Source organism: Sus scrofa, chromosome 3 (genome assembly GCF_000003025.6).
Source record: "Sus scrofa isolate TJ Tabasco breed Duroc chromosome 3, Sscrofa11.1, whole genome shotgun sequence".
Lineage (NCBI taxonomy): Eukaryota > Metazoa > Chordata > Mammalia > Artiodactyla > Suidae > Sus > Sus scrofa.
This window is the reverse complement of record NC_010445.4, coordinates 117,227,413-117,250,095: the sequence shown is the minus strand read 5'-3', so window position 1 is coordinate 117,250,095 and position 22,683 is coordinate 117,227,413. Positions and strand designations below refer to the sequence as shown.

The window sequence follows — 22,683 nt, the reverse complement described above, 5'->3', positions numbered from 1 at the left end:
TTTTACCCAGGCTTACAGGGCTACTCTTCTTAACATGAAAATATATACAAATTACAGTTGATAAAATGAATTGTTCTTAAAATTTTGGGGGCCACAGATCCCTAACCTTGATCATCTGATAATATCTACCAATGCCCAGCAAGTTTTTCATAGAACTTCAAGAAGTTGTGAAGCCCCCTGAAATTCATCAATGGACACTGACAACTCCTTAGTTAAGCTGCTTACTGTGACAACTAGAGGATCAGGTTCATACTTTCTTCATCTCTGTACCTTTAAACTTCCTAGCCTGGTGACTAGCCTGGAGTAAGCAGGTTTTTGGATTCTTTGGGAGTAAACATTTTACAAGGGGTTGGAGTTATTCTCATCCACAGGGAACTCTGGAGCACCAGTAGGAACCTCCTAGAAACTTAGTGCACTAGTGCCTGCCGTCTGCAGAGGTCGGATGCCCTCTTAGCACAGCTTATTGTCTGTGCATTCAGGAGAGAGGATTTCAAGAAGACTGGGGAGGCTGGGCAGCACTGTGAGCGCTTGGTGTGGGTGACAACCAAGTGCCAGCAACCACCACCCCAACCTGACCTCACTGGGTAAGTCATGAGGAGGTAACTGTGGTCAGGCTGACCCTGTTTTTGGTTCTTTGGCCCATGATGTTAGATGTTAGACTATCACTATCCTTTAAGGAATAGTACAGCTTACTGCTCCTTTGTATGAAGAAATCCTGGGGAGTTCCCATTCTGGCTCAGCAGTTAACGAATCTGATTAGCATCCATGAGGACACAGGTTCTATCCCTGACCTTGCTCAGTGGGTTAAGGATCCGGTGTTGCCATGAGCTGTGGTGTAGGTTGCAGATACGGCTCAGATCCTGTGTTGCTGTGGCTGTAGCTGTGGCCAGCAGCTCCAACTCCAGCTCCAATTTGACCCCTAGCCCGGCAACATCCACATGCTGCAGATGCAGACCTAAAAAGCAAAAAAAAAAAAAAAATAATAATAATAATAAGATAAAATAAATAAATAAATAAATAAATAAATAAATAAATAAAAATCCTGGGGTGAGCCTGAGAATGAGTGCTGAGTTGCAGGTCTGCCACCAATTGTCCTGACAGGGAATTTGTGCTACACAAAGAATGCAGGAAATGGCTTCAAATGTCTATACTCCAGCCCTCAAATCAGGTCTTCCTCAGGGTGTTGCTGTGTGTGTGAGAGAGGGAGAGGGAGAGGGAGGGAGAGAGGGAGAGGGAGAGGGAGGGAGAGGAAAGATGAGGACAGGGAGCTGAGAAAAACGTCTTAAGGCTATGGGCTCAAGCCATGCTTTTAGGGATGTTTCGAGGCTAGATTTCCTAAAGTACATTAGACCTGTGACATGAACTTAACTCCTGATACAGAGCCTTCAGCACTGTCCCAGAGACCTGCCTCGCCCTAACAGTGTCTTAGCAGTGGAGCCACACCAAGGGCTGCTGGGCAGGATGTGTCACTGATAGCTCATCGGTGCAGAGATGTGAGAACACCCAGATGGCAAAGGTTCACTTCAAGTGCAGAAGCCCAAGAACAGGAGGAATGTAGCAAGTCTCAAGTTACAGGCTGTTCTGCTGCCTGTCTCTTGCCCTTACCTGGCCCATAGTTACTGTACAAAGTAACTGGCCAGGGTCGGGGCTGAGGGAAGATGATACCACGGAGAGGATATCTGGGCTATGCTTGAGAGCTAGATGCTGGGCTCAGCCAAGCAGGCAGGAGCTTCTGGGCATGAGACTGGCAAGGGGTTTACCTGTTTTGCCTGGTGCTGCCCCTGTAAGCCCCTGTTCCTAGGATTTGCTCTTAATGGACTTATTAGAAATCTTCCCGAATATTTCCGTTTCATGCCCTCTGCAACATTATGTTACTAAAACACTAATTATTATCTGGCCTGGCCTGTAAATATCCTATTTCCTAATTGCTTTTGATCATTCTCCTTTCCTGGTTAGATCCTTGAGAGCAAGATGTCTATAGGCATGGCCCTGGGAGCTGAGAAACTGTAGAAATCAAGAAATGCTCGGTTGAGGAGTTAAGAATCTAACTATGGAATTATTTAAGAAGTAACAAGGCCAAGTTCAAATGATGTTATAAATATTCAAGTGGACAGAGCATGCAGTCTCCTCAGCATTTTTCAAACTTTTTGAAAATGATCCAGACTAAGAAACTTTCCCATTACAATACAGTACACACACACACACACACACAAACAAAACTCACTACATGTGAGATACACTGATTTTTTTTAATTCTCTTCCATTTCATTAAAAAAAAAGCTGATCACCACCCATTAAATTGATTTCATGATCCACCAATGGGTGACAATTTGTTGTTTGCAAACCACTGGCTTACCTCACAGGATTTTATTAAACCTGACAAGGAATTCTACTCTGCTTTGCATTCTTCTCTAAAAAACATAAAAATATTTTCTATTCATATATAATTTATATAATATCAGAAGCAAATCTTTACAATGTTTCTTAACTAGGTTTCACAGTTAAGAAGTGGTGCAATTTGGGGCCACAGCCAGTCTTTAAGATTTCAAATGCAGGGCTAGTTTCATGTTAACATGCTGCATTCATGATTTGCTTTATGCCTGTTTTTTGCTTTGTTTGTTTTGTTTTTTGTCTTTTTAGGGCTGCCCCTGTGGCATACGGAGACTCCCAGGCTAGGTCTCAAACCAAAACTTTAGCCACCAGCCTATATCACAGGCACAGCAACGTAGAATTCGAGCCGCATCTTCGACTTACACCACAGCTCATGGCAATGCTGGATCCTTAACTCACTGAGTGAGGCCAGGGATCTAACCTACGTCCTCATGGATGCTAGTCAGATTCGTTTCCACTGAGCCATGACAGGAACTCCTGCTTTGTGCCTGTTTAGCCTCCCCAACTTGGTAATAAGTGCCCAAAGGACCAGGAATGCACCTGACACCATGCTGCTCAGAGGTGCTCAGTAATAAACAGGAGGGTGTACTAAGGTTGGTCAAAAGCCAACCTTACTGTTGTTCTGCTTTTGGCACTGTATTCTAGATAGTTTTGTGCTAAAACCTTACATAATGCTTTATAATCATATCTTTTGTGAGGTATGATTATATTTCATGTCTAGTATCCTATCTGTGATACTCTATGAGTCAGTGGGTTGGCATCAGAAAAGTTTCCCAAGCTTGTAAGGCCTTTTCCGTGAACAGATAAGCACTAAGGAGAGAGAGACACAGTGGTTTCCACCTGTGCCGGAGCTTTTCCCAGAGCTCAAAGAGAAAGTTCCAGAAAGGCCAACAGAAGTACCAGACAGGAAAGCTTCTGTTTCTTCTAGTTTTCCCAAACAGCTGGTTTCCCACAGCCTGTAATTTGTAGGCCTGTTTCCTACCAGACCCTGAATCCATGATCAGTGGTAAACAATCAAGAATATGCCCCTAGTGGTTGTACCAATTTATAGCACAAATGAATCTTTCCACAAAGAAAATCATGGACATGGAGAACAGACTTGTAGTTGCCAAGGGGGAGGGGGAGGGAGTGGAATAGAGTGGGAATTTGGGGTTAGTAGATGCAAACTATTGCCTCTGGAATGCATAAGCCATGAGATCCTGCTGTATATCACTGGGAAACCATGTCTGGTCACTTATGATGGAGCATGATAATGTGAGAAAAAAGAATGTGTAACTGGGTCACCTTGTTGTACAGTAGAAAATTGCCAGAACACTGTAAACCAGCTATAATGGAAAAAAATCATTTTTTTAAAAAAAGAGACTATGCCCCTGATTCCTGCTATTTTGGGCCCCCCCCCCAGCTGAAATCTAATGTCCTTAGAGAAACACAAGCACACATTTTCCCTAAGGTATTTACATATGCATATGGGGAGGTAGGGTAAGAACTGTTCAGACTGAACAAGCACTAAGTAATCACCCTGCTGAATGAATGAATGAATACATGGATGAAAAAAATCAAAGTGTGAATATATGTTATACATAGGCGGATATGCAGGATTTTTTACATGTTCTCACGTAAAGCTCCTTTCTTCAGTGACCCAGGAGCAGGAAATGTGACAATAACAGTCCAGGGGCTACGTGGAAAGGAAAGGACAGAGGGAGAGAAGAGCTGAAGGGAGAAACAGGAAGGTAGGAACGGGGAAAAAAACGTGTGGAAAATGTGGCTGGATTTGCAGGAAGAAGGCTCAGCCATACTGAATGCTGATCACATCTCTGTTAGTTCTAGAATCATCTTTATCTTACTTGTTACTCTGTATACTTTGCTGGACTCAAAGTACACATTTCATATGATGGAAAGTTCCCTTGTTTATTTATTCTTCCTGACCCAGCTGTAAAAGGCTATTTAGCCATCTCAATATGTTTCTTTTAGCTGATATTCTTGTGATCTGAGGAGATGAAAGGGAAGAAGTAGAGTCAAGGCGGCTTCCTAAATCCAGTTCATGCGAAATAACTGGAAGGGGAACCTTTCCTAATATTAAATCAAATGCAACCCTCTCCATAGGAGGAAAATAGGCGATGTTGCAACGACAAGGCTCACCTTTCAACCTCATGATTGATAAGGTTTGGGGGAAAAGAACAGCATTCTGTTCAAAAGTCAGGTCAAAAGCTTATCCACACATTGATTTCTCAATCCAGGATTTGTAATATCCAATAAAACAAGGGCTCTTTCCCAAATGAAGTCATTAGCAAATATCTCTTTGCTCTCCTGGGAATTCCGTTCTCTCAAACATCTTCCTGATTTACCACTTTGTGTTGAGGCAGGAGTTTAATCTTTCAAATGAGGTATATGGCCATGGAAGAGGCCAGTGGTTCTGAGGGCAGAAGGGAAGGCTGGTACTATCCTTGTGTCTGGGAGAAACATTAAGATCAAGAGCACAGCTATGGGAGCCAGACTGCCTGGATCTGAAATTGGCTTTGCCACCAGCTATGTAAGTTCCTCCACCTTTCTATGCCTCATATGTGAAGGTGAAATGAAACAGTTTCATTTCATAGGAACAAATAATACAGGTGACGCATTTAAAAGAGTGCTTGAACGTAGCGGGTGTGCACTAAGTCCTAGGTATTAATAGGATATAAAAAAGGAAATACTCATTTGCTAAACTCATAATTTATTTCGATAGGTTTTCCCCTCATTTTAATAAGAACCAGTGGTTTTAAGAACTTTGTAATGATAGATCTGAAAGGAAGGCTTATTTTATCGAAATGTAAAAATCCCAGATCACTGAGCTCTTCAAGGCCACACAGCTACCTTGTGGTACTTTCAGGACTAGAAACCAGACTTTCTGATTCTAGACCATTCTCCACTGAACACACCCCTTCTCTGGAGGAGGATGTCTAGGACCCAGAAGGTTCTATCAGAGCAGTAATAACAACCAGAACTGCAGTACCTCCCCAAGAGCTCCCTTCTCACTCCAAAAATAATCTTAAGCTGGTTTATTCATTCATTCATTCCTTCACTCACCCATCACTGAGTTAGCACAGAAGGTACAGAAGGAAAAACAGATTCTTTGTCCTTAAAGGACTTAGACTGAAATTGGAGCAAAAAGACAGGCAGAGGAATTCCCGTCTTGGTGCAGCAGAAACGAATCCGACTAGGAACCATGAGGTTGCAGGTTCGATCACTGGCCTCATTTAGTGGGTTAAGGATCCTGCATTGCTGTAGCTGTGGTTTAGACAGCAGCTGTAGCTCTGATTAGACCCCCTAGCCTGGGAACCTCCATATGCTGCAGGTATGGCCCTAAAAAGCAAAAAAAAAAAAAAAAAGACAGGCAGGAACAAAATGATACAATAATACAATCATTTATATAATATGAAAAATATTGGAGAGGTTAGTCATCTTTTGCTTTATCTCTAAGTTCAGTAAAACAGTTTATGATAAGTTTAGTACATTTACTAATGACTAAAATAAAGGAAGCTGGAGTTCTCCTTGTGGCTCAGCGATAATGAACCTGACTAGTATCCATGAGGATGTTGGTTCAATCCCTTGCCTTGCTCAGTGGGTTAAGGATCCAGTGTTGCCATGAGCTGTAGTGTAGGTTGCAGACACAACTCGGATCTGGCTTTGGCTGTGGCTGTGGTGTAGGCTGGCAGCTGCAGCTCCAACCTAGCCTGGGAACTTACATATGCCGCTGGTGCAGCCCTAAAAAAAAAAAAAGAAAGAAAGAAAAGAATAAAAAAGAAAAGAAAAAAAATTAAAGGAAGCCAAGCAGGTCTACTACGGGCTGGGTTGTGTTTATTTAATGTGTGCTGTAGCTGTAGGTGCCAGAGGCCTCTAATTTCTGAAGTGCCTTTATTTTTGTTTCCTGTGCTGGCCAGGGGATACCCCAAGAAGTCCTCCTTAGGTAGAGCCTACATTTTGTAGCCCTTTCAGCTGTAATCTGCTATGACATTAGAGCCCTGCTTATGTGGTGGTGGTGTCTGGAAGGGAAAGCGTTCTATGATTTTCTGGTTATGTCTCAGTGATTTAGTGTGCTTGGATCTCTGGTATGTGACCTTCAAAAGTGTTTCTTAGACCCCTCCCCTGTTGGGTAAGATAGGAAATGTACTGGGGGCAGGAGGCAGTGAACTTCTCCCAAGGGGAATAAGGCTCTGGCAAAATCTTTCCCCTGGAGAGGAGGGCTTTGTTGTGGAGAACACTGGATGTATTTCAAAATAAGGAAATTTCTCCACCACCTGTCAGAGCCATGAGGTTATCTTTCTTGGTTCTTCACTGTGAGAACTTTGTGGGTTTCCTGGAGGTAAAGCCCACGAAAGTGTGAGTGTGAGTGACCCCTAAGATGACAGACCTCGGGAGTCTCTCCCTATCATACTACGCCACACTCAGCTCCAGCAATTTGTCAAAATGACCACATTCATGTTCCTACCAATATATGGCTACAGGCACTTCTGCTTCAGATAAGCGTATGACTCTCTGGATTCTATAATCTGTTCAGACTTTGGGGTAATTGTTTGCCCTGCAACCTCGGCTTCATGAGTCCAAGAAAAGCCACTGATTTTTAGGTCTTTTTTCCCACTTTTTCCTTCTAAGATTATGAGTGCTCTACATGTAGGACTGAAATCTAAGGATCCAACTTCATTTTTTTTTTTTACATTTGGATATGCAGTTATACTAGAATCATTTGCTGAAAAGACTATTCTTTACTCATTGAATTTCATCGGCATCCTCATCAAAAATCATTTGACCATAAATGGGGGAGTTTATTTCTGGATTTTCAATTATGTTTTCAATCGATCTATATGTCTATGGATCAAGGAGGTGAGGCCTTTTGAAGGTAATCAGGGTTAGATGAGGTTATAAGGGTGGGGGCCCCTATGATGGGATTAGTGACCTTATAACAAGAGACATCAGGGAGATGCCCTCCCCCCACCCCCAACACACAAAGAACAGGTCATATGAGCACACAGTGAGATGTTGGGCTGCCTGTAAGCCAGGAGAAGAGGCCTTATAATGAAGCTACCCTGCTGGAATCTTGATCTGGGACTTTCCAGGCTCTAGAACTTCCAAAAAAAATTTAAGACATCCAGTCTATGGTATTTTGTTATGGCAGCCCAAGATGACTAAAACAGAACGTAATATTTCTTAAACACAACTATATGCTAGTTACTGTGTTACATTTAATCTTTGAAACAAAAAGAGGAGGTAAGTATTAGTATCTCCATTTTTCCACAGAGGAAAATAAAGCTTATCATCACACAGCCACTAAATTATAGCAAATATCAAGGATGCTGCATCAATTTATTCTCTCACTAACAATCCCCATATACCTACCAACCATGATAAGTAACTACCAGCCATTGAAAAAAAAAATTGTTGCTAGTCTGTCTGCTGTAAAGTCTTAATCTCATTACTTCCTTTTTTTGAGCTAATAGTTGGAAATGAGGACAGCTTATGAAACTGGTAAAATATTGGCTTTAATGCTTCTTTATCAACATATACACATCTACATGAGGATTTTTGTGCAAACAGGAGGGTGCTGGGTACTGGCACAGACAGGGAGTGGTGCCTTGGAAGGCAAAGATGACTTTTAGGAGAGAGCTGGAGAGAGGGAGAGTCTAGTTTTACCCTTTTTTATAGCCCACATTATTCTAAGGGGTTCTGAGCTCAGAGGTGAGATCAGAAGATTTGCAATTGCTTTAGAATTTAGTTTTTTGTCTCTAATACACTGTAAGTTTTGACTTAGGTCTGCCTACTGGGTGAGAAACTTAGTGTACTCAGAGCCCCACAAAATAGGGGCCTCAAAACACAAAACATGCATAAAACAGAGAAAAATATAATTGAAGGAAGGATGAAGCTAAGATCTCCTGAACCAACTTTTCCTTACTGCTTTTTCAATGAGGAAAGTAGTCATATATCAGCCTGAGGCAGCAGGATAACATCATAATGCTGAAGGCTATCTGGATGGGTAGCCTTGACTAAGATAGGTAAAATACCAAGGTTATACAGCTGGGAAGTATTTGAACCTGCTTGTTTGTTTGTTTGTTTTTTCAGTTTTCTTGGGTTATAATTGACAATTAAAATTGTAAGATAATTAAAGTGTACAATATGATGATTTGATATACATATACATTGTGAAAGGACTCCGCCTATGTAATTAACACATCCATCACCTCACATATATGTATACATACACACACATGCCTGGTGAGAACATTTAAATTTTACTCTCAGCAAATTTTAATTCTACAACACAGTCTTATCAACTACAGTCACCAGGTTGCACATTAGATCCTTATTCATTTTATAGCTAAAAGTTTTTATCCTTGTACCAGCATCACCTTATCCCCTCACTGCACCTCCAGCGCCTGGTAACCACTTTTCTACTTTCTTATTCTATGAATTTGATTTCAAAAAAAGATTTCACTTGTGAGTGATGTCATGCAGTGATTATCTTTCTCTAACTTATTTCACTTAGCATTATGCCCCCAAGTTCCATTCATGTTGCTACAAAAGGCAAAATTTTCTTTTTCTCATGGCAGAATATTCCATTATGTGTGTGTGTATGTGTATATATATCTCCCACACCTTCTTTATCCCTTCATCTGTTGATGCACACTGAGGTGGCTTTCACATATTTGCTACTGTGAATAAGGCTGAAAAGAATATAGGGGTGCAGATATCTCTTTGACATTATATTTTCATTTTCTTTGGATATATACCCAGAAGTAGGTTTGCTGGATCATACAGTAGTTCTCTTTTTAATTTTTTGAAGTATGTCCGTACTGTTTTCTGTAGCAGCTGTACCAATTTACACTCCCACCAACAGTGCTCAGGGGTTCCCTCTTCTCTATATCCTCACCAACACTTAATGCTTATCTTTATGAGGATAGCGTTTCTGACAAGTATGAGATGATTTATTGTGATTTTGATTTGAATTTCACTGATGATTACAGATGTCAAGCACCTTTTCATGTATCTGTTGACTATCTGAATAACTTCTTTGGAAAGATGTCTATTCAGTTCCTATTCTCATTTTAAAATTATATTGTTTGTTTTCAAGTTGTGGGAGTGCTTTATATATTTTGGATATTAACCCATTATCATATATATGACTTGCAAATATTTTCTCCATTCCAAAGGCTGTCTTTTCGTTTCATTGATTATTTCATTTGCTGTGCAGAAACTTTTTAGTTTGATGTAGTCCTATTTTTTTTTTTTTTTTTGGCTGCACCTGTGCATACGGAAATTCCTGGACCAGGGATCAAATGTGAGCTGCAGCTGTGGCCTGTGCCATAGCTGCAGCAATGCTAGATCCTTAAACTACTACACTGGGCTAGGGATTGAGCTCTCATCTCCGCAGTGACTTTAGTTAGATCCTTAACTTGATGTGCCACAATGGGAACTCCCCACTTTTTAATTTTTGCTTTTGTTGCCTTTTCTTGTTGCTTGACATTTTTACTATTCTGGATAAGTGTGCTTTGCTCACAAGGGAATCAAAAGTTTGGTAACATAATTATAGACTTCCTGGTGTGTGTGTGTGTGTGTGTGTGTGTGTGTGTGTGTGTGTGTAAGACAGAGAGAGACAGAAAAAGAGACAGAGAGATAGATAGTGGGTAACATTTCTTTAATGGAACATGCTCTTCAAATACATCCAGAAAATTTCTATTGTCTAGTCTATCAAGCATGGTTCAGTTAAATTCTTTTTGTTTGAAAACACAAGCAATCAAGTTAGGCTGGTTTAATTTACAAAGGAGAACTTTCTGGAAGAAGACAGGGTACTGCTACTGCGTAGGTTTGAGAGCAAACTTAAATAATTAGTCTTAAAGAATTTTTAGATCTCACTGGCAGGAATGTACAGGCTTTCTGTTTAACATTCTCCATTAATACAACTCAACTATAAATTCCCAATTTCTGTAATTCTTAAGAAAGAGAATAAGATTGCAGTAGCTTGGATCAGGCATATGGTCTGCACTATTTCTCTAGTCTTGACCTTCTACTTCCAGGTGTTCCTGTCAGTCACAGATGCTGGAGCTATTAGTGTTCATCTAGTTCAACACTATTTTTCAGATGATGTAAAGCCATGGTTGGTAGTAGAGGCAAGCTACTGCAGTATAAATTACGAGACTCCAAGTCAAATTTCTACTTCTATCCCTTTTCCTTCCATTTTCTTGGACATCACCTTTGTCTTGACTTTTATTACCCCAGATATGACACATTACAAGAGACTCTGAGACTCTATTAATATTTCCAATAAGGGTTTACATAGCCAGATTGACACTGACACCATAAGAGATCTCCCCAAAACAATTATGATTGTGTTATTCTTTTAATTCAACTCAAAATCTCCAATGGTTAACCATTGCCTATAGACAAAATTCCTTACTAAGGATGCTAGTTTGTACACCCAGGAAGGGTTCATAAGAAATTGGAGGGAGCTAACATCCTTTTAAAACAATTCCAAAAATTGCAGAGAAAGAACACTTTCAAACTCATTCTATGAGGCTACCATCACCCTGATACTAAAACCAGACAAAGATATCACAAAAAAGGAAAAGTACAGGCCAATATGAGCATAGTTACCAAAATCCTCAACAAAATATTAGCAAACTGACTCTAATAATATGTTAAAAGAATAATACTTTGGGATTTATCCCAGAGATGTAAGAATTTTTCAACATCCATGAATCTATCACTGTGATACACTATATTAACAAATTGAATAAAAACCATATGCTCATCTCAACAGATGAAGAACAGCTTTTGATAAAATTCAACATCCCATTTATGATAAAAACGTTCCAGAAAGTTAACACAGGGAATATACCTCAACATCATAAAGGCCATATATGACAAACCCACAGCTAACATTATACTCCACAGTTGAAAGCTAAAATAATTCCAAGATTAGGAACAAAGCACAAAACAAGGATGCCCACTATCATCACTTTTATTCAACATAGTTTTAGAAGTCCTAGCCACTGAAATTAGAGAAGAAAAAGAATCAAAATTGGAAAGGAAGAACTTAAACTGTCACTGTTAGCAAATGACATGATATTATACGTAGAAAATCCTAAAGACTCCACCAGAAAACTGCTAGAATTCATCAATGAATTTGGCAAATTTTCAGGATACAAAATTAATATATAGAGATATGTTGCAGTTTCATACACTAGCAATGAAGTATTAGAAAGAAAAATTAAGGAAACAGTCCCAGCTACCAATGCATTAAAAAGAGTAAAACACCTAGGCACAAACTAAGGAGGTAAAAGATCTGTACTTGGAAAACTATAGGACACTGATGAAAAAAATTGAAGAGGTCACAAACAGATGGAAAGATATACCATGTTCTTGGACTGAAAGAATCAATATTTTTAAAATGACCATAATGCCTAAGGCAATCTACAGATTCAGTGTAATCTCTATCAAAATACCAATGGCATTTTTCACAGAACCAGGACAAATAATTTGTATGGAAACACAAACAACCATGAATAGCCAAAACAATCTTTTTGTTTGTTTGTTTTTTGTCTTTTTTTTTTTTTGTCTTTTTGCCATTTGAGCTGCTCCGATAGCATATGGAGGTTCCCAGGCTAGGAGTCGAATCAGAGCTGTAGTTGCTGGTCTACACCACAGCTCATGGCAATGCCGGATCCTTAACCCACTGAGAAAGGCCAGGGATCAAATCCACAACCTCATGGTTCCTAGCCAGATTTGCTAACCACTGAGAAACAATGGGAACTCCTAGACAAAACCATCTTGAGAAGAATAATGGTGCTGGAGGAATCACACTCCCTGACTTCAGACTATACTAGAAAGCTACTGTAATCAAAATGGTATGGAACTGGCAAACAACAGGCACACAGAACAATAGAACAGGATAGAAAACCCAGAAATAAATTCACTCATCATTAATTAACATAAAATAAAGGAGGTAAGAATATACAATGGATAAAAGAGAGTCTCTTCAATAAGTGATACTGAGGAAAAGAGACACATGTAAATGAATGAAATTAGAACATTCTCTAACACCATATACAAAAATAAACTCAAAATGGATTAAAGACCTAAATGTAAGACCAGATACTATAAAACTCTTAAAGGAAAACTTAGGCAGAACACTCTTTGATATAAATTGTAGCAATACTTTTTTTTTGGGGGGGGGAGGTCTGTCTCCTAGGGTAATGGAAACAAAAGCAAAAATAAACAAATGGGACCTAATTAAACTTAAAAGCTTTTGTACAGCAAAGGAAACCATAAACAAAGTGAAAATACAACCTATGGAATGAGGGAAAATATTTGCAAATGATGCCATAAATAAGGGCTTAACTTCCAAAACATACAAACAGCTTATACATCTCAATTTCAAATAAAACCCCCAAAACAACACAATCAAAAAATGAGCATAAAACCTAAATGGACATTTCTCTAAAGAATATGTACAAGTGAGCCAATAAGCATATGAAACAATGCTCATCATCACTAATTATTAAATAAATGCAAATAAAACCACAATGAAATATCATATCAACCTGTCAGAATGGCTATCATCAGAAAAACCCCACAAATAAATGTTGGGGTTGGGGAGAAGATTGTGGAGGAAAGGGAACTCTTCGACACTATATTCTTCACTGCATACCTGAAACTAACATTGTAAACTAACTATACTTCAATAAAAAAGAAATTGGAGGGATTCTTGGGACCTAATTTCTATGAAAATAAGATTAATGGGTTAATTAAACACCAGATGATCTCTGAGGTCTCACTCAAGCTAAACTTTTCAAGACACTATACCATTTGGCTTCAAATTATCTTCCAAGCCTCATGTCCTCTAAATCCTTGATATAAACCTGTCTTTATTCTTTCATATGTTTTTTTATCCTTAACCTTCTTTTATTTCAATAATCATTTATTGAGCATACATTGAACAAAATTAGAAATATACTTTTATAACACTTCAGAAAAAGTAAAATTCAATACTTAAGAGCTCAGGAGAAGTGAAACATTTTTCCTCTCTTCAAATGAGTGTATTAATTCAGCTCTTCATGTTTCATAAATTGTCACTGATTTGGTAATTTGGTGAAAACATTTATATAGAAACATTCGACTAAAATATAAAATCTACAGACACCAAGAAGTTTATGCAGCCACATAGGTAATCTTAGAATAAAATACTGTGAATACATACAAATGAATAAGACATAAGAAGATAATAAAAAGCACTTATATAAAGGAGTTTAATAGTATATGCCCCTAGAGATAAAATTTCATTAGAGTCACCTTCTCTTCATCTTTTAATTCAAAGGCCTTTCATACAGAATGTTGCTTTTATGTTCAGAGTTTACCACTAAATTTAACTTTTTTTTAAACAATCTCAATTACCTTCTTTTTTCAAAACCATTTGAAATACTGGAATAAAACCAATCACTGTCAAGGGTTATGAAAATATATGTCAAATTCTAAACTCTCCTAGACTCTTCTGAATGGTGTTAATCTAGATAGTTGCTTTCTCTATAGCTATTTTTTTTTTGTCTTTTTAGGGCCACACTTGTGGCATATGGAAGTTCCCAGGCTAGGGGTTGAATCGGAGCTGCAGCTGCTGGCCTACACCACAGCCATAGCAACATGGGATTGGAGCTGCATCTGTGACCTATATCACAGCTCATAGCAACAGCAACACAGGATCCTTAATCCACTGAGTGAAGCAAGAGATCAAACCTTCATCCTCATGGATACTAGTTAGGTTCATTACTGCTGAACCACAACAGGAACTCCCTCTGTACCTATTCTTTTTAACACCAATATTTTTATTCACTTCACCATTTAAAGAAAATCTTTTTACAAGGAGGGCATCCTCCTCAGAGAGTAATGAACAGAACTCAGTATTTTCCTTATTATTAAAGGTTATCCTTAACCTTCTTTCATTTCAATAATCATTTACTGAGCATACATTGAACAAATGGCTGGAGATGCCACTGCACCGACTCTGCATAGGACCCAAGTACCAGGAGACGTGCTCAGGGCATATTTAAGATGGTGGGATGCAAGCGGTTGCTGGCCTGGAGATGATCAGGTGCTATTAATACATCATAATTGATGTGTCTTCATATTTTTTATCTTTGTTCCACACATTCCATTCAGATTAATGCACTTTATTGATTACCAGATGTTCATTCTCTTTTAATCCTCAAAAACAAACCTGTAAGATAAACAGACCAATGGTATCTTTCTTATTTGATGGGTAAAAAAAAAATCTAGGCCATAAAGCTAAGTGATTGCCTGGACCCTGCAAAATGTTGAAGTGAGGTTATGTCTGTCTTCTAACTCTAGCCGAACTCCTCGACTTCCTTCATTATCTTGCCCAATCTTCCTACTCAATAGGAGAGGACTTAGTTTTGGGTAAGAATGGAAATACGGTAAGAAAGAATACATTCACAATGAAACGTATCTGCTTCCTTCAAGAAATAACCTCTAGATCCTCCAGGGGTGGCACATCTCCACACAAATGCGGTAGCTGGAACTCGGACTTTCATCCCTGAAATCTGCTTTCTCTAAGGGGCTTCTTACTGCCCTGTTGGTTACACAGGCCTAAGCAAGTATACAGATTACTTTCCTAGTTTCTCACAGCACAGCAGAGAAATACTTCTGTTAACTTTTTAAACAGCAGTCTATTTATTCTATTGTCTATCTATCTATTCATGGAGATTTTCATAACCTTAAGTCAACTTTAAATGTTTGAATTACAGGAAATGTATCCATTTCATTTAGGTTCTCAAGTGGATTAATCTTATAATTTTCTTTTATCTTTTATGCATGTGTATCAGTTAACCACAAAAAGCAAAAAAGGCAGAATTTGGCAGGGGAGTTGGTAAACTCCATCCTTTTTTTTTTTTTACTTTTTCTTTTGTCTTTTTAGGGCCACCCCCACAGCATATGGAGGTTCCCAGGCTAGGGGTGGAATTGGAGCTGTAGCTGCTGGCCTATGCCACGGCCACACCACAGCTCAAGGCAACCCTGGATCCTTAACCCACTGAGCCAGGTCAGGGATCGAACTTGCATCCTCATGGATGCTAGTCAGATTTGTTTCTGCTGAGCCACGACCGGAACTCCCCTCCATCCTTTCAATGTATGTGTATTATGCACTCTATGCCAGGCACTAATCTAGGGTTAAATGTTGCTAATTGGTGAGGTGACCATATGACCCAATGTATGCCTATTTTGAGGTGTAATAATCAATGGCACTCTCTTTTACTTTCTTTCTTTTTTTTTTTTTTTTTTTTTTTTGTCTTTTTGCTATTTCTTTGGGCTGCTCCCACAGCATATGGAGGTTCCCAGGCTAGGGGTTGAATTGGAGCTGTAGCCACCGGCCTACGCCAGAGCCACAGCAACGCGGGATCCGAGCCGCGTCTGCAACCTACACCACAGCTCACGGCAACGCCGGATCGTTAACCCACTGAGCAAGGGCAGGGACCGAACCCGCAACCTCATCGTTCCCAGTCGGATTCGTTAACCACTGTGCCACGACGGGAACTCCTCTTTTACTTTCAAAAGTAGCCTAGAATGTAAAATAAATTACATGATCAGCCCACTGTTGGGTCAAATGAAGTTAAAGTGAAATAAACACATGGTGGACTTCACAAGATAAGCTTTGTGAATTATTGGAGACAGAAGCCTATTTAGAAGAATTTTAAAAACAATGGAGAAAGCTGGAGACAGTGAGAATAAGCAATTATTTTGAAGAGTTTTGCTACCAGAGACAGAAAAAAAAATGAGGTAGGAGGCAGAGAAATGGATGTATTAGTTTGCTAGTTCATTCATATCTGCTTTTTTTTTATTTCTTCTTTCTTCCTTCTATGAGCTTATTTGGGTTGTTTCCTAGCTTCTTAGGTTAATGTATTATGCTTTTGAAGCCACGGACAAAATATATAGGCTCTGATATGAAGTGCTTTCATGTTTGTTAATTTATAAATAATTTGAAACTACAATTTTGACATTCTCTTTAACCTGAGAATTATTTAGAAGTGATTTAAAATATCTAGATGTCTGGATTCAATTTTATAAATTTCTAAAATATTTTAATATACAGGGGTTTGTTAAGTGGTCTATCTCTCTAAAATATTGTAATTCCTTTTGTGGCATTCTATAGTATGAATTTTTGGATAAGTTAACTCAGTATTGCATATTCTCTATTGGGTGTGAATTCCATCTCTATTATCATAAACTTGTTAATTATATTATTTAAAAACACGTATATTTACTCATAGTAAATCACACTGGCTTTGACAGATCTCTCTGATACGGATTTGCTAATGTTTCCTTGTGATTTTACCAATTTTTCATGTATTTAAAAATGTTAGAGGCATATAAGCTCAAGATTATCTCTTGGTGAATTATTTAACCTTGTGACATGTCCTCTTTTGAACTTTTAAGGTTTTCAACTTTCAATTCTATTTTGTCTGATATGGATGGTGCTATTGCCAACTTTCTGTTGGTACTTGGCAAGGGGTATGTTTTCAAACTTTATGTTATCACAGTTTTGGCTTTCTCTAGTAAACTGCACATAGCTGGGTTCTTAAAAATCCAGTCTGTTTTACTTTTTATGAAACAAACTTAATTCATATTTATTGTTATATTTGACAGACGTATTCCAGCCATCTTATTTTGTATTTTCAATTTACCATCCTCTGTTTCATACTTGCACTTTTTCTTCTCAGTCTTTTCATGGATTAGTGGCATTTTATTTGTTCCTCTTTAAATATACTAATTTGAAAATCATATACATTCTATTTTTATTCTTTTAGTGGCTACACTTAAGTTTTTATCAAAAGTGGTTAGATTTCTATTTTTCCAACAGTGTCTGAAGTTAATCACGATCCACTGATTCCTCTTGATGAATCTTAGTTCAAAATGCTTTTATTTTCCTAAATTCTTCATCAGCACCCATGCCTCCATCTTCCCACATCCCATGCTGATGTAATCTGAAATTCTGGCACAATATTGAAATTCTGGTACAAATATTTAAAAATAATTTTATAATCATATCTCATAGATAGTTTTATTATTTTTGCTAACTACTGCCGTTCATTGTTAAAGTTCTAGATTCACTTTTTTGGGATATATTCTCTAGTAGTTCTTTCAGCTTTTGGAGAGGATCTTTATTGGGTTATCAAAACTCTAAAATTCCTGATATTTGAAAAAAACTTAACTTCATCCTCACCTTTCAATGTTATGAGCGAATATAGAAATTTAGATTTCAACTTCTTTTCCTTCAGCAAACGAAGATAATGTCCATAGTCTTTTTTCATCCAGTATTGTTAATGACACATCTAATGCTAAATCTGATTAGAATTATTTTGGGGAGTTCTCATTGCGGTGCAGCTGAGAGGAATCTGACTAGTAACCATGAGGATGCAGGTTCTCAGTGGGTCGGTCGGGAATCCAGCATTGCTGTGAGCTGTGGTGTCGCCTGTAGCTCTGACTCGACCCCTAGCCTGGAAACTTCCATATGCCATGTGTGCTGCCCTAAAAACAAAAAAGAAAATAATTACTTTGAATAGTCTTTTCCTCACCCTCTTTGGAGGCTTCAGCAATTTGTCTTTACCCTTGAACCTTAGAGCTTGTTGACTATAAATTTAATGTTCTGAACTTTCATTACATTTGTATATTGCCTTTTATTTCTGTTGTGTTTATTTTTTTATATAAAGATTTTTATTTTTTTCCATTATAGCTGGTTTACAGTGTTCTGTCAATTTCCTACTGTACAGCATGGTGACCCAGTTACACACACATGTATGCATTGTTTTTTCTCACATTATCATGCTCTATCATAAGTGACTAGACATAGTTCCCAGTGCTCCACAGCAGGATCTCATTGCTAATCCTGCTCTATAGTTGGTGGACCATTTCAATCTGAGGATTTATATGTTTCTTCAGCTGGAAGAAATTCTATCCTACTATTTCTTCAGATATTGTCTCTCTTCTATTCTCATTATTCTGTACTGGGTAAATGCTATCTATGACTTGCAGAACTGTCTTCCATGTCTTAAGTTTTCATCTTTTCTCACCTTCTACTTCCTTCCTGGGCTGTTTCCCAGATATCTAATTTCCTTTTCTGCTGTGCCCATGTTTCTATTTATATCTACTGAAATTTTTATTTCAATAATTACATTTTTTTATTTCCAAAGTCTGTCTTTGGTTTGTTTGAGAATAGCTCCTGATTCACTATTGTGATGCCATCCTATATCTGAAGACACAAACTTGTTTTAAAGTCCTTTGCTTATCATTCTGTTAAGTTTTGCATAGCTGTCTTTCTGTTGGGTTGTTACCTATTTGTCATAGTGGCTGCATGCCAGATGTGGTGGTTTTGGACTGTGGTCTCATCTTTTGCTTTGGATCCCTTCCTGTATCCTCTATATTTCCAGTCTCTCAGACAGCATTTAGGGAAGTGGAGAAATAGCTACTGAGGTTTATGCTCATTACTGTTGTCAGAAATAGCTACTGAGAACAAGGAAAAGGCAGGTTGTATGCTGGATGGGATAGTTTAGAGTCTGGTATCCCGGGCTTAATCATTGTCTCTGGGCATCGCCCCATCCTGCCTCTCCTTCAGCATGGCTCCTGTCCAAAGACAGATCTGCATGTGTGGAGAGGAGAGTGGGGTGCATGTGGCACAGCAGGGTGGGTGCCTCAGCACATTTCCCTGTCATTTGCACCAAATCCCTCTTTTCTACTCCTGGCTTCTTCCACCTGTAAGCAGGAGGAATTCCTGGTTAGGCACGCATCTTCTGTGGTCATCCTTTCCAAAGGGCTCCAGCACAAATTCCAGGCTGCAATTACCCTTTCAAGTTTATCCTTTGTTCTTTTAGACTCTTAGGAATTTCTTATAATTTTGAATAGCCAAACATTTTCTTTGGATTTACCAAAGTATGTATTCCCATACTCAAAAAAGAAATCTAAGGCTTAGAGTAGAAGGATAGAGGGGATTGGGGAAGGAGAGAAAATTGCTCTGTGCAATTGGTTTCCCATTTGCAAGGCAAAAGCCTCTTTTTATTTTGGGTTGTCTTTTTCCTATTGATATTAGAGACATCAACCAACTGTTAGCCATGCTATAAATATTTATTGAATACATATTTACTTTTGTTTAAGATACCTTCTGAGATACAGATATTTTACATTTTTATGAGAACAAATCTGTCCATTTTTTACTTTAGGATTTCTGGATGTTGTGTCATGCCCAAGAGGTCTTCCTAATCCATAAATGAAACATTTTACTACAGAGTGCTTCTTATTTATTTATTTATTTTATTTACTTGTCTTTTTAGGACTGCATCTGCAGCATATGGAAGTACTCGGGCTAGGGGTTGAACTGGAGCTGCAGCTACTGGCCTATACCACAGCCACAGCAACACAGGATCCAAGTCCCATCTGTGACCTACACCAGAGCTCCTGGCAACATCGCATATTTAACATGTTGAGTGAGGCTGGGGATCAAACCTGCATCATAATAATAGGATTCATTACTTCTGAGCCATGAGTGCTTTTTAATATTTCATAGTTCAGTCTTTTGTGATTAGATATTTCAAGTTTAGATATGGATCCAAGAGGAATTTCATTTTGTGTTTGGTCTGAGATTTGGTGTGTATCCCACTCTCCCTTTTCCATATGGAAGATTTTATTGCTATTGTCCTCTTGTGCTCCACTAACTTGTGTTGGTGGGCGGGTGTGCAAGAGCAGTTAGCATTTCATAGGTCATCAGATCATAAAGACCCACATATTTGATTTGAAGTATTTGATGGATTGGATTGTGCAGCACTCAGAATGCTTAAACTTTGAGATGAATGCAGTTACTGCATAAGGTCTGGGGTCATCCCTTTTGGGGAGTAGATGAGTATGAAGAAGAGAATGTAGATACATGTGGCCAGAGAAGCTGACTGTGGCAGAGAGCACTGACTGTCCACAGAAACAACTTTCCAGCTTTCCCTGAGCACACTGCTGGAATCCATCTCCCTTCCTCCCTCACAGTTGGGTATAGCCATGGACTCAGTTCTCCCCAGTGTAATGTGAACAGTATTCATGCCAGGCCCGCAAAAAACCCTCACCTGTACACTTCCATCCTTTTTGAAGGCTGGATTTATAGAGGATGAGGTTCTAGGAGATGAGGCCACAAGATGCAGGATTCTGAGTATCCAAAACTGCAAGGAGAGTGACTTGCTAACCAGAAACTCTCACCTTGGACTATTACTTAAATGAAGAATAAACTTCTTTGGTATTTGCCCAAACTGAGACAGGAGATTCGGGTTTCTAGCAGACATGCTGCACCCAGTTAGGCAAGTTGCCCTCCAATCCTAATTTGCCAAGAGACCTTCTTGTTTTAATCAAGAATACGTGTTTTTATTTTTGACGTCTATCACAGGTATCATAGAGATCTTATCCTTAAATCTCCAAATGTAATAAATTACAACTGTTATATTAATTGAGTCTTAAAATGGAACTATATTTAAATAAGACCATGGCATGGTATTCTTTTAAAACAGTGCTGGACTAGACTTGTTTATAATTTGTGTAAACTTTTCCAAATACTTTATTAGCTTGTAATTTTCTTTTTTTTAATCCCATATTAGTCCACTTTTGACACTGAGTTTATGCTAGATACAAACTGAGAAGCTTTTCAACTTTTTTCTTTGTTCCTGAATATCTTATATGTCATGAGTCATTGGGGCCTGGTATATTTTTGGGAAATACATTTTTTTTAAACTATGGTTCTGATTTCCTCTATGGTTATTGTCCTACTCATGTTTTCCATATCTTCTTGAATCAATTTTGATAATTTCAATTTTCTTATAAATGTATCCTTTTTTTTATGGCCTCACCCACAGCATATGGAAATTCCTGGGCCAGGGATTGAATCTGAGCTGCAGCTGCAACCTATGCTGCAGCTGTGGCAATGGCAGCTCCTTTAACCCACTGTGCCAAGCCAGGGACTGAACCCACACCTCTCCAGTGACTCAAGCCACTGCATTTGGATTCTTAACCCATTGTGCTACAGTGGGAAATCCTAAATTCATCCTTTTTATTCAGATTTCAGTTTTTCCATATCATTGGTTATATCCCCTTTAAAATGTCTGCTGTGGACTATTCTTGGTTAGAGTTTCTAAAGTTGTTTGTACTTTCAAAGAATTTTTGAGTTTTAACATTTTAACACTTTCTAATTTATTTTTGCTTTTATCTTTATAAATTCCTTCCTTTAACTTTCCTTGGTTTTATTTTACTGTCCTTTTTGTAATATCTTGAGGTTTTCATTTGTTTGTGGATACTGAAGAACCCTTGCATCCCTGGGATAAATCCCACTTGATCATGATGTACAATCCTTTTAATGTATTGTTGGATGTGGTTTGCTAGTATTTTGTTGAGGATTTTTGCATCAATGTTCATCAGTGAAATTAGCCTGTAGTTTTCTTTCTTTGTGGTATCTTTAGTTTTGGTATCAGGGTGATGGTGGCCTCATAGAATGAGTTTTGGAGTTTTTCTGCAAGTTTTTGAAATAGTTTCAGAAGGAGAGGTGTTGGCTCTTCTCTAAATGTTTGATAGAATTCGCCTATGAAGCCATCTGGTCCTGGACTTTTGTTTGTTGGAAGTTTTTAAATCACAGTTTCAATTTCAGTTCTTGTGATGGGTCCATTCCTCTTTTCTATTTCATCTTGGTTTAGTCTTGGAAGATTGTACTTTTCTAAGAATTTGTCCATTTCTTCTAGGTTTTTCATTTTATTGGCATATAGTAGTCTCTTATGAGCCTTTGTATTTCTGTGATGTCCATTGTTACTTCTCCTTTTTCATTTCTAATTTTATTGATTTGAGTCCTCTCTCTTTTTTGCTTGATAAGTCTGGCAAAGGGTTTATCCATTATGTTGAACTTTTCAAAGAACCAGCTTTTCATTTCAGTGATCTTTTCTATGGTTTTCTTTGTTTCTATTTCATTGATTTCTGCTGTGATCTTTATGATTTCTTCTACTAACTTTAGGTCTTGTCTGTTCTTCTCTCTTGAGCTGCTTTAGATGTAAAGTTAGCTTGTTTATTTGAGCTTTTTCTTGTTTCCCGAGGTGGGCTTGTATTGCTATAAACATTCCTCTTAGAACGGCTTTTGCTGCATCCCATAGGTTTTGGAGTGTCATATCTTCATTGTCATTTGCTTCTAGGTATTTTTTCATCTCTTTGATTTCTTCAGTGATCCATTAGTTGTTTAGTAGCATGTTGTTGAGTCTC

The 22,683-nt window shown here is 38.4% G+C and overlaps 1 long non-coding RNA gene across 2 annotated transcripts in view; it reads left to right on the top strand.

Annotated features, from left to right (window-relative positions):
- LOC110260049 overlaps positions 4,551-22,683 on the top strand; it is a 38,615-nt gene continuing 20,482 nt past the window's right edge. Inside the window, exon 1 of one of the 2 annotated variants that reach the window (XR_002342828.1) lies at positions 4,551-4,921. This is a non-coding gene — a long non-coding RNA (uncharacterized LOC110260049). The remainder of the gene's footprint in view (positions 4,922-22,683) is intronic. The other variant, XR_002342829.1, reaches the window with a different exon arrangement.